The sequence below is a fragment of the Calidris pugnax genome, unplaced genomic scaffold (genome assembly GCF_001431845.1).
Source record: "Calidris pugnax isolate Ruff unplaced genomic scaffold, ASM143184v1 scaffold72, whole genome shotgun sequence".
Classification (NCBI taxonomy): Eukaryota; Metazoa; Chordata; class Aves; order Charadriiformes; family Scolopacidae; genus Calidris; species Calidris pugnax.
In genome coordinates, this window is record NW_015090808.1 from 230370 (window position 1) to 243771 (window position 13402).

Sequence of the window (13402 nt, forward strand, 5' to 3'; positions counted from 1 at the left end):
ATCCTGGTGGGGAGGGAGGGAGGGGGAGGAAGCAAGCCCCGTGGGATTAAGTGAAAGGCTCGAAAAGGCTGAGCTGAGGGAGGGTTTTTGACACCAGAAGGTTTTGCGTGCAGCCACCAGCTGTTCCTCTCCTGGGGGTGAATATTAGTGCATGGATAACACTAATCCTGCTGTGTCTGGGCCATAATGGTCTCCCAGTACCTCGGGGTGGTCACTGAGCGTGGGCATAAAATCAGTGTCATCTGCAGAGCCCAAAAGTTGTGTCCAGGTGACACTTGTCCTTCGGTCTGGCTTTCAGGCCTTGGGTAGGAATAATATGTTGGCAGTATAAAATAGACTATAGTGCGTGTTGGATTGCATTTTAGGCTATTGCCTGTTTCTTGGGTTTCTGCTGACTGCTCTTCCCCATGTTTTAGGATGTACGTTCCATATCTGTGTCTCTGGAATACCACCACAGTCCAGCTCACACCATGTGTGTTTGCTGGCTCATGGTACTCACCCACTTAGAAACTCAGGCACTTGGTTCCTGAGTTATTTACAAAGAATTTGCCACTGCAGTTCATTCAGGAGCACGTTCCTGTGGTTTCTCCTTTTCTGTCCTGCATTTTGTGCTTTTTCTCTCCAATTTCCTTCTAAGTTGTTGCGGCTTGTCTTTTAATAACTCCTAAAAATGTGATCCTGTACAAGTTGTAACAGACTCGTTAAAGGCAAACTTTCTCTCCTGTGCAGCCTACTTGAGGCTGTGGCTTCTGCCTCTCTTCACTTGGGTACGTGCCTGCTTGTCCTTGTCAACATTTTCTTTGCTTTCTCTGCTTTATTATCATCCAGGGGATGGGCAACATGTCAACGGGCTAAAAACCTTGTTCAGGTGGGGTTTGTGTTGCAGTGTGGCATGGCCACAGCCTGGCCACAGCTCGTTTGGGTGCTGTGGCTTATGTGGCCTGCTTTAACCACAGCTCTTGCTGGAGCGTCCTTTAAACATTCATATTTCTGAATGGTGGACTTGCTGCGTATTGTGACAAATGAATACAGCTCTTTTTAGTGGAATTGAGCAGTTTTGGAGAGTTAACTGAGATTCCTTGAGGCTGGGAGCCCTCCTTCTCCTGGGCAGTCTCTATTTTCAGCATGCATCATGCTATTGTGCCTACAATTAGGGTTTGGAGGCTAATGAGAGCTCCAACTATTCTTAGACATATTGATCTCACAGGGTCAGCTCTTACCTGCTGAGATTTACTCTCTGTCCCCTTCAAATTTATGCACAAGAGTAGCCTTCTCCTTGGCAGACAGCATGACACTCGTGGTCTGGTGGATGATTGTTCTGCTGCTGCTGGCTTCCCATCCTGGTCAGCATTGTACCATGGGCAGGACAGCTCTGTGGTGATGCCAACATGCTGTCTTGCTGGAGTGCCCTTTAAACTTTCTGATTTCTGCATGGTGGACTTGCTGCATATTGTGACAAAGGAATCCAGCTCTTTTTAGTGGAATTGAGCAGTTTTGGAGAGTTAACTGAGATTCCTTGAGGCTGGGAGCCCTCCTTCTCCTGGGCAGTCTCTATTTTCAGCATGCATCATGCTATTGTGCCTACAATTAGGGTTTGGAGGCTAATGAGAGCTCCAACTATTCTTAGACATATTGATCTCACAGGGTCAGCTCTTACCTGCTGAGATTTACTCTCTGTCCCCTTCAAATTTATGCACAAGAGTAGCCTTCTCCTTGGCAGACAGCATGACACTCGTGGTCTGGTGGATGATTGTTCTGCTGCTGCTGGCTTCCCATCCTGGTCAGCATTGTACCATGGGCAGGACAGCTCTGTGGTGATGCCAACATGCTAAGATGGCATGGTACACTCTAGAAATTATTTCTAATTGTATCTGCCACGTCTTATGACTATATCACACACTTAAACTTGGGTGATACAGCTGGAATGTTCATCACATTTAGAGCTTACAGCAGCCTTCCAACATCTAGAGGGGCTCCAGGAAAGCTGGGGAGGGACTCTTGGTCAAGGAGAGGAGCCATAGGACAAGGGGGGATGGTTTTGAACTCGGAGAGGGGAGATTTAGATTAGATATTGGGAAGAACCTCTTTGGTGTGAGGGTGGTGAGAGCCTGGCCCAGGTTGCCCAGAGAAGCTGTGGCTGCCTCATCTCTGGGGGGGTTCAAGGGCAGGTTGGAGGGGGCTTGGAGCAACCTGGTGTGGTGGGAGGTGTCCCTGCCCAGGGCAGGGGGTGGCACTGGATTTTCTCCAAGGTCCCTTCCAACCCAAACCATTCTATGACATTAGTAATTATTTAGCTCATGGAAGCAATCAATGACTTTGGTACTATCTGTGAATGACTTATAGTTGGCCCATGCGTGCTGTGGAGCTGGTGGGATTTGTCCATGCGAGAGATGAGTCACTAACTCTTTTTCTCTGAAAAATTTCCTGTTCTCCCAAGGTTGTTCACCCATGATACACTCAAAGTGATAATGCATCTTGGGTTGATGTTTTATTGATGGCCTGCACTTGCCTGGTGCTCTCAGATGAGGAAATCTCCAGCACCTGGTTGTGCTTTTGGCTTTGAACGTTGCTGGTAACATCACTTCTGGGATTGCCTTTACAATCCAGCTGGGATTGTATTGGCAGTGGGTCAGAAAGCAGCACTGAAAATGCAGCAATCCTCTCCCTGCTTGCTGGGGAACATGGGCTGAAGGTCTCTGGATCAGTCAAGGTCCCTCTGCAGAACCCTCCTTTCGGTCGCTTTTTCGGTCAGGAATTCTCTCTGTCTCTGCATTTTGTGTCTTTGAGGGTATTTTGTTTGCCTCCTCTTCTTTTCTGCTTGACTCTAGCACCAGAATATAACCTGATTCTTCTTGTTTTGGGTAGCTGTGGTTGCTTTAGACCTTGGAAGACGTTTCTGTAGGGGATTAGATCTGTCCTAGGATGTTTCCTGCTGGCTGGAATAGTGTGTCCATGGAATAATCTGGTCTTTTGTTGGGAAATACTTAAGGTATTGGAATTAGATGTAGATACTAGAATTCTCAGTCTCTTGTGATAAGTGCTGCTTTCTGCTTCTTGGTTACAGGGTGTTAGGTTTGGGAATTTTTTTATTTGTTGGTATGTTTTACTAAAAGTTTTCGTGGTCTCTCTTTTAGGGAGCACTGTGTTCATTGAACAAGGCAAGTAACTTGATTTTCTTCAAGCTTTACTCCATGCAAAGTGTCTGTTTGTTTTTCCCCCCTCCTTTTATTTGAGATAGAAGGTGGCTTTATTTTGATTTTTATCTCATATGGCCAATTGAGTGTATGCATTTCTAGGCAAGAAAGCCTGGCAACTGATGTTACCAGCAGGATTTTTCCTAACGTCTTGCCTTTCTGCTGTGTTTCTCCAAGTTGGTTGTTGGAAATCCCGTTAATTTGGTGAATTGCTGGTGTATTTTGTGCATCATACATTTGCTGGAGCGTCCTTTAAACATTCATATTTCTGAATGGTGGACTTGCTGCGTATTGTGACAAATGAATACAGCTCTTTTTAGTGGAATTGAGCAGTTTTGGAGAGTTAACTGAGATTCCTTGAGGCTGGGAGCCCTCCTTCTCCTGGGCAGTCTCTATTTTCAGCATGCATCATGCTATTGTGCCTACAATTAGGGTTTGGAGGCTAATGAGAGCTCCAACTATTCTTAGACATATTGATCTCACAGGGTCAGCTCTTACCTGCTGAGATTTACTCTCTGTCCCCTTCAAATTTATGCACAAGAGTAGCCTTCTCCTTGGCAGACAGCATGACACTCGTGGTCTGGTGGATGATTGTTCTGCTGCTGCTGGCTTCCCATCCTGGTCAGCATTGTACCATGGGCAGGACAGCTCTGTGGTGATGCCAACATGCTAAGATGGCATGGTACACTCTAGAAATTATTTCTAATTGTATCTGCCACGTCTTATGACTATATCACACACTTAAACTTGGGTGATACAGCTGGAATGTTCATCACATTTAGAGCTTACAGCAGCCTTCCAACATCTAGAGGGGCTCCAGGAAAGCTGGGGAGGGACTCTTGGTCAAGGAGAGGAGCCATAGGACAAGGGGGGATGGTTTTGAACTCGGAGAGGGGAGATTTAGATTAGATATTGGGAAGAACCTCTTTGGTGTGAGGGTGGTGAGAGCCTGGCCCAGGTTGCCCAGAGAAGCTGTGGCTGCCTCATCTCTGGGGGGGTTCAAGGGCAGGTTGGAGGGGGCTTGGAGCAACCTGGTGTGGTGGGAGGTGTCCCTGCCCAGGGCAGGGGGTGGCACTGGATTTTCTCCAAGGTCCCTTCCAACCCAAACCATTCTATGACATTAGTAATTATTTAGCTCATGGAAGCAATCAATGACTTTGGTACTATCTGTGAATGACTTATAGTTGGCCCATGCGTGCTGTGGAGCTGGTGGGATTTGTCCATGCGAGAGATGAGTCACTAACTCTTTTTCTCTGAAAAATTTCCTGTTCTCCCAAGGTTGTTCACCCATGATACACTCAAAGTGATAATGCATCTTGGGTTGATGTTTTATTGATGGCCTGCACTTGCCTGGTGCTCTCAGATGAGGAAATCTCCAGCACCTGGTTGTGCTTTTGGCTTTGAACGTTGCTGGTAACATCACTTCTGGGATTGCCTTTACAATCCAGCTGGGATTGTATTGGCAGTGGGTCAGAAAGCAGCACTGAAAATGCAGCAATCCTCTCCCTGCTTGCTGGGGAACATGGGCTGAAGGTCTCTGGATCAGTCAAGGTCCCTCTGCAGAACCCTCCTTTCGGTCGCTTTTTCGGTCAGGAATTCTCTCTGTCTCTGCATTTTGTGTCTTTGAGGGTATTTTGTTTGCCTCCTCTTCTTTTCTGCTTGACTCTAGCACCAGAATATAACCTGATTCTTCTTGTTTTGGGTAGCTGTGGTTGCTTTAGACCTTGGAAGACGTTTCTGTAGGGGATTAGATCTGTCCTAGGATGTTTCCTGCTGGCTGGAATAGTGTGTCCATGGAATAATCTGGTCTTTTGTTGGGAAATACTTAAGGTATTGGAATTAGATGTAGATACTAGAATTCTCAGTCTCTTGTGATAAGTGCTGCCATTTAAAAAGCTGTAGACTTAAAGAGACAAGTTGTTTGCTTGATAGCACAGAGACTCACAAATGGTCCAGGACCAATCCTGCTCCTCTTGGATCCTCTTGGAGAGGCAGACAGATGTTGGAGAGGGACACACTCATATGGTAGAGCTGATTCTCCCCTCATTGATCTGGCTTTTATGGTTTTTCTTCCTCTGGCAGGATATGAGAGAGAACGGGATGCCCTGGACTAAACCTTTGGCTCTTGTTTGCTATTGAAGCTTCGTTTCCAAAGAGTTTCACAGAAATCAAACCAAGAAACGGGTCATAAATAGAGATGGGAGGCTTTTCTGTCCTTAGAGGAAACGGGGTGAGATGGAGGTATTTGTGGGCTGGCTTTGAAGTAGGCTGTTGCTAAATGCAATCCATCAAGATCTCCGTAGCCTGAAAAAAATCCATGGGGAGCCTTAGGCCACAGGGGCTGGGGGGGCCGTGCCCTCAGCAGTAAAACAAACACAGGCTGTACCATGGGGACATCCTTTTTGCCAAACAGCAGCGTTTCATCAACTAGCTTCTGCTTGGCACACCAGGAGAGGAGAATCGTGCCCACGGGGTGGTATTTTTCTGTCCTTCAGCGGCCAAAATGAAGGTTCTTAGCTTTTTTTGAGAGGCTGGTGACAGTTCTTAATGCTGGTTTACACCAATTTTATAGGTGTGATGTGCTTTTCTGGAAGGAATGTAAGCTTCCTGAGAGAAGGCTTGCTTTTGCTGTTACCTTTTCTAACTCCTTTGGTCCTTGGCCTCAGGATTCTTCAGCCCACAGCCTGGAGTTAGCCTTGTAGGCAATTATGACTCATTTGGTGTTTTCTGCAGGAGGAAAAGTTGTGTCGAAAGTGGTGGAATTAGTAGAAAAGTTTTATCCTGAATGTGGAAAATTGTATGATCCTTAAACCAGAAATGGGGAGAGTAAATAGAATCATAGAATCACAGATTCTATAAAATACTTTTGGAACATCTTCTTTTAATGCCCCAAAGGTGTTCTAAGGGACGCTGCAGTCCAACTAAGCCACGTGTAGCACCCACACGCTACCTATCTGAGTTACCAGTGAAACATGCATTATACTAATTAGATATTTCACATAATTGTAAAGGGAGTACGATATTTTATTACAGTAACAAAGCTGAGCTCAAAAAATGGTTTTGAAACCAACATCAAGTTTCTTTTAAACCTAAATTAAGAAGTTCCTAAGACTGCCATCTGCTAATGTGACAGTACATGACAAATACATGTATTATGATGAGGGGCCTGGAGCATCTCTCTGCTGAGGAAAGGCTGAGGGACTTGGGTCCGTTTAGTCTGGAGAAGAGAAGACTGAAGGGGGACCTCATCAACACCTATAAATCCTTCAAGGGTGGGTGTCAGGAGGATGGGGCCAGGCTTTTCTCAGTGGTGCCCAGGGACAGGACAAGAGGGAACGGGCACAAACTGGAACATGGGAAGTTCCACCTGAACATGAGGAGGAACTTGTTTGGTGTGAGGGTGGCAGAGCCCTGGCAGAGGCTGCCCAGAGAGGTGGTGGAGTCTCCTTCTCTGTAGACATTCAAACTCTGCCTGGACCCGTTCCTGTGGGACCTGCTGTGGGTGCCCCTGCTGTGGCAGGGGGTTGGAGGAGATGATCTCCAGAGCTCCCTTATAACCCCATAGCATTCTGTGATTATTACCTCAATTTTTAGAGAGGACTGAGTTGAGACAGAGCATGGAGTGGATTGTCTGTTTCCTGTGTGACCTTGAACATCTGAGATGGGAACAAAATCTGCTTTGGACTTGAGGTATTGCCTTGGACTATAGCTTGTTCCTTATTGAAATGGCTGAGCGAGGGGTGGGAACGGGCAGTGACCTGAATAAAGCACATTGTGTCACGTAACACACTGAGAGTGAGTGTGTCGGGCAGAGGTAAGACCAAGTAGGTTTTAGATGCCAGAAGAAAATTGATTTGATGGAATTTTGCTCCCAGGTTTGGAAGTACGATGGTGAAAGGTCTTTTCAGCAGCGAGGCTTTTATTGTCGCTAAAGAAGAGAAAGATAAAAATTGACCTGTTTTTCTGTAGAAAAGCTCTGTGGTGATGCTGACATGCTAAGATGGCATGGTACACTCTAGAAATTATTTCTAATTGTATCTGCCACGTCTTATGACTATATCACACACTTAAACATGGGTGATACAGCTGGAACGTTCATCACATTTAGACCTTACAGCAGCCTTCCAACACCTAAAGGGTCTCCAGGAAAGCTGGGGAGGGACTCTTGGTCAAGGAGAGGAGCCATAGGATGAGGGGGGATGGTTCTGAACTCGGAGAGGGGAGATTTAGCTTAGATATTGGGAAGAACTTGTTTGGTGTGAGGGTGGTGAGAGCCTGGCCCAGGTTGGCCAGAGAAGCTGTGGCTGCCCCATCCCTGGAGGGGTTCAAGGGCAGGTTGGAGGGGGCTTGGAGCAACCTGGTGTGGTGGGAGGTGTCCCTGCCCAGGGCAGGGGGGTGGGACTTGATGATCTTTAAGGTCCCTTCCAACCTGAACCATTCTATGACATTTGTAATCATTTAGCTCATGGAAGTAATGAACTTTTGGTGCTATCTGTGAATGACTTGTAGTTGGCCCATGCGTGCAGTGGAGCTGGTGGGATTTGTCCATGCCAGAGATGAGTCACTAACTCTTTTTCTCTGAAAAATTTCCTGTTCTCCCAAGGTTGTTCACCCATGATACACTCAAAGTGATAATGCATCTTGGGTTGATGTTTTATTGATGGCCTGCACTTGCCTGGTGCTCTCAGATGAGGAAATCTCCAGCACCTGGTTGTGCTTTTGGCTTTGAACGTTGCTGGTAACATCACTTCTGGGATTGCCTTTACAATCCAGCTGGGATTGTATTGGCAGTGGGTCAGAAAGCAGCACTGAAAATGCAGCAATCCTCTCCCTGCTTGCTGTGGAACATGGGCTGAAGGTCTCTGGATCAGTCAAGGTCCCTCTGCAGAACCCTCCTTTCGGTCGCTTTTTCGGTCAGGAATTCTCTCTGTCTCTGCATTTTGTGTCTTTGAGGGTATTTTGTTTGCCTCCTCTTCTTTTCTGCTTGACTCTAGCACCAGAATATAACCTGATTCTTCTTGTTTTGGGTAGCTGTGGTTGCTTTAGACCTTGGAAGACGTTTCTGTAGGGGATTAGATCTGTCCTAGGATGTTTCCTGCTGGCTGGAATAGTGTGTCCATGGAATAATCTGGTCTTTTGTTGGGAAATACTTAAGGTATTGGAATTAGATGTAGATACTAGAATTCTCAGTCTCTTGTGATAAGTGCTGCTTTCTGCTTCTTGGTTACAGGGTGTTAGGTTTGGGAATTTTTTTATTTGTTGGTATGTTTTACTAAAAGTTTTCGTGGTCTCTCTTTTAGGGAGCACTGTGTTCATTGAACAAGGCAAGTAACTTGATTTTCTTCAAGCTTTACTCCATGCAAAGTGTCTGTTTGTTTTTCCCCCCTCCTTTTATTTGAGATAGAAGGTGGCTTTATTTTGATTTTTATCTCATATGGCCAATTGAGTGTATGCATTTCTAGGCAAGAAAGCCTGGCAACTGATGTTACCAGCAGGATTTTTCCTAACGTCTTGCCTTTCTGCTGTGTTTCTCCAAGTTGGTTGTTGGAAATCCCGTTAATTTGGTGAATTGCTGGTGTATTTTGTGCATCATACATGGAATAGCGTGTTAGGACTTGCAGATTTAGCTTTCCTTATTTACCAGAAGAGCTCAGTTGCAGTGTAGCTTCCTAGAGGTGAATGAAATGGAATATGAATGAAAATATTGTGCTTTAGATTCTGTGCATCTGCCCTGGGGGCTTCTCCATCAGCACCAGTCCTTTGGGAATGGATGCCAACCCCCCCAGTATAACTTCCACCTTTGTTTCCAGTGCTCCTTCTGACTTAGGTTAATAGTTGCAAGATCACAGCACTGGTTAAATAATGGCTATTATGGCTGTATGGAGTTTGGTTTTACTTTATTTGTTGGGTTTTTTTAAGTAGACTGTGGGCTGTTTGTAAAATTAGCTTTAATCTGAAATAATAGCAACAAAAAAGTTCGTATTTGAAAGCCCTTGGTGACTGTTGCTGACAGTACGTGGTCTTGGACGGGTTGTTTTTCTGAGTGTGACTTGTGGGTGGCACCTGTGCTGCTGCTGGCAAGGAGTGCCTTCAGATTTAGTGTGTATTTTTAACCTTTCAACTGCTGTATGAGTGGTTGGGGAGGATGGAAGGAGCTAGGGGGAAGTTCTCAGTGGTTTTCAAAGACAGGGACTTGAGATAGCCATTAAGGGAAAGAAAATTCGTTATGAATCTGGACATAATGAATAGATCTACCTGCACTGAAAAGTCAGATGCAAATAGATTATGAATGAGTGGAGTGTACCTTTTTACCCAAATAAGATGTGACGCCAGCAGGAGCTGGGATGTGATCTGTAAACAGTGCTTGATGATGCTGCAGAAAAATAGCCATCTGGGAAATGTAAAAGGTGGAAATACTCACGTGGGTGCTGTGTTGTCAAAAGGAAACTGCACTTAAAAGTTCTACTAATACAATTTCTGCAAGCTTTTGTCTGTGGCAATGGAGACAGGCTATAAATTTAAGACCCCTGGAAGATGAGAAACTGCTTCAAAAGGCTGTGTGAGTTGAAGAATAACTTGCAGAGTGTTGGTGCAGCAGAAGCAGAGTGGGTGATAGAAAGGCTGGTAACTGTTTAATGAGAAGAATGGGGTGGGAGAAAGCTGAGCACAGGGGAGAGGGGAATAAAGCCTTTAGTCTGCAGTGGTGGCTATCACTAGGGATAAATCAGAAAAGGAGTCTGGCTCAGGCTGAAGTTAAATAAACGAACATAAGAGACGTGCTAGGCTTAGAATATTTTGTGATTAATCTGATTTTTTTTGTCCTGACGCATTATAAATCTGGACTATCTCCATGGTATTCAGCAAATCACTCATAAATCCCTCGTACTCCCTAAGGTACAGCCTGAATTGTGCTGGGCCAGGTATTTCATGGAATGATTTCCATTTAAAAAGCTGTAGACTTAAAGAGACAAGTTGTTTGCTTGATAGCACAGAGACTCACAAATGGTCCAGGACCAATCCTGCTCCTCTTGGATCCTCTTGGAGAGGCAGACAGATGTTGGAGAGGGACACACTCATATGGTAGAGCTGATTCTCCCCTCATTGATTGATTTAAAAAGCTGTAGACTTAAAAGAGACAAGTTGTTTGCTTGATATCACAGAGACTCACAAATGGTCCGGGAACAATCCTGCTCCTCTTGGATCCCCTGAGGTGGAGAGGCAGACAGATGTTGGAGAGGGACACACTCATATGGTAGAGCTGATTCTCCCCTCATTGATCTGGCTTTTATGGTTTTTCTTCCTCTGGCAGGATATGAGAGAGAACGGGATGCCCTGGACTAAACCTTTGGCTCTTGTTTGCTATTGAAGCTTCGTTTCCAAAGAGTTTCACAGAAATCAAACCAAGAAACGGGTCATAAATAGAGATGGGAGGCTTTTCTGTCCTTAGAGGAAACGGGGTGAGATGGAGGTATTTGTGGGCTGGCTTTGAAGTAGGCTGTTGCTAAATGCAATCCATCAAGATCTCCGTAGCCTGAAAAAAATCCATGGGGAGCCTTAGGCCACAGGGGCTGGGGGGGCCGTGCCCTCAGCAGTAAAACAAACACAGGCTGTACCATGGGGACATCCTTTTTGCCAAACAGCAGCGTTTCATCAACTAGCTTCTGCTTGGCACACCAGGAGAGGAGAATCGTGCCCACGGGGTGGTATTTTTCTGTCCTTCAGCGGCCAAAATGAAGGTTCTTAGCTTTTTTTGAGAGGCTGGTGACAGTTCTTAATGCTGGTTTACACCAATTTTATAGGTGTGATGTGCTTTTCTGGAAGGCGGGGACATCCTTTTCCCTGAACAGCAGCGTTTCATCAACTGGCTTCTGCTTGGCACAAGTGCCAGGAGAGGAGAATCGTGTCCACAGGGTGGTATTTTTCTGTCCTTCAGCATCCAAAATGAAGGTTCTTAACTTTTTTTGAGAGGCTGGTGAGAGCTGGCAGACCTGGAACTTGTGGAGTAATAGTTCTTAATGCTGGTTTACACCATTTTTATAGGTGTGATGTGCTTTTCTGGAAGGAATGTAAGCTTCCTGAGAGAAGGCTTGCTTTTGCTGTTACCTTTTCTAACTCCTTTGGTCCTTGGCCTCAGGATTCTTCAGCCCACAGCCTGGAGTTAGCCTTGTAGGCAATTATGACTCATTTGGTGTTTTCTGCAGGAGGAAAAGTTGTGTCGAAAGTGGTGGAATTAGTAGAAAAGTTTTATCCTGAATGTGGAAAATTGTATGATCCTTAAACCAGAAATGGGGAGAGTAAATAGAATCATAGAATCACAGATTCTATAAAATACTTTTGGAACATCTTCTTTTAATGCCCCAAAGGTGTTCTAAGGGACGCTGCAGTCCAACTAAGCCACGTGTAGCACCCACACGCTACCTATCTGAGTTACCAGTGAAACATGCATTATACTAATTAGATATTTCACATAATTGTAAAGGGAGTACGATATTTTATTACAGTAACAAAGCTGAGCTCAAAAAATGGTTTTGAAACCAACATCAAGTTTCTTTTAAACCTAAATTAAGAAGTTCCTAAGACTGCCATCTGCTAATGTGACAGTACATGACAAATACATGTATTATGATGAGGGGCCTGGAGCATCTCTCTGCTGAGGAAAGGCTGAGGGACTTGGGTCTTTTGAGTCTGGAGAAGAGAAGACTGAAGGGGGACCTCATCAACACCTATAAATCCTTCAAGGGTGGGTGTCAGGAGGATGGGGCCAGGCTTTTCTCAGTGGTGCCCAGGGACAGGACAAGAGGGAACGGGCACAAACTGGAACATGGGAAGTTCCACCTGAACATGAGGAGGAACTTGTTTGGTGTGAGGGTGGCAGAGCCCTGGCAGAGGCTGCCCAGAGAGGTGGTGGAGTCTCCTTCTCTGTAGACATTCCAACTCTGCCTGGACCCGTTCCTGTGGGACCTGCTGTGGGTGCCCCTGCTGTGGCAGGGGGTTGGAGGAGATGATCTCCAGAGCTCCCTTATAACCCCATAGCATTCTGTGATTATTACCTCAATTTTTAGAGAGGACTGAGTTGAGACAGAGCATGGAGTGGATTGTCTGTTTCCTGTGTGACCTTGAACATCTGAGATGGGAACAAAATCTGCTTTGGACTTGAGGTATTGCCTTGGACTATAGCTTGTTCCTTATTGAAATGGCTGAGCGAGGGGTGGGAACGGGCAGTGACCTGAATAAAGCACATTGTGTCACGTAACACACTGAGAGTGAGTGTGTCGGGCAGAGGTAAGACCAAGTAGGTTTTAGATGCCAGAAGAAAATTGATTTGATGGAATTTTGCTCCCAGGTTTGGAAGTACGATGGTGAAAGGTCTTTTCAGCAGCGAGGCTTTTATTGTCGCTAAAGAAGAGAAAGATAAAAATTGACCTGTTTTTCTGTAGAAAATGACTGTACAAATAAGTGGAAAGTGCCACTAAAGACCTACTCGAAGAGCTATTTCGATATATCAAGTTTATATTCCATATCTGATAGAAGGGAACAGGGTGCAGTTTAAGCTGGAATGATCTCTGGAACCTCTTACCTTGAGCCACTGCCAAAGCTTCAGCAGTCAGAGAGTGGGTGGGTGCTGGGCTCCTGCCTCCCCAGTGACACAGCAAACAACGGGAGAAAGGAAAGGAAAGAGTAAGGCCCTTGAGGAACTGTAATCTCCTTGCATTTTTCTCTTTCTCTGCTTGTGTAGAAGGTTTTCATGCCCTGGGCCACTCATCTGTGTTTTGCTCCTTGTGCACGATGCTGATGGACCTAAGGAGATGGTGAGGTTGGTCATTGCTCTGCCATGTGAGCTCCATATCGAGACAGTGGGGGTGACGGGGTGATGCTGCCAAGAGGGTAATGTGAATAGGAAAAAGCAGTTTTAAAGGTGCCAGGTGCTCAGTGCTGGCAGCAGGTCAGTCACTTCCACCCCTGAGGGACTTAGTGAATAAGAGCTTCTTTGAAGGGCATCTACTGATATTTTTTTTTTCTCTGTCAAACAAATATAGGTTAATCATAGAATGGTTTGGATGGGAAGGGACCTTAAAGCCCCCCCAGTGCCACCCCCTGCCCTGGGCAGGGACACCTCCCACCAGCCCAGGTTGCTCCAAGCCCCCTCCAACCTGCCCTTGAACCCCTCCAGGGATGGGGCAGCCACAGCTTCTCTGGCCAACCTGGGC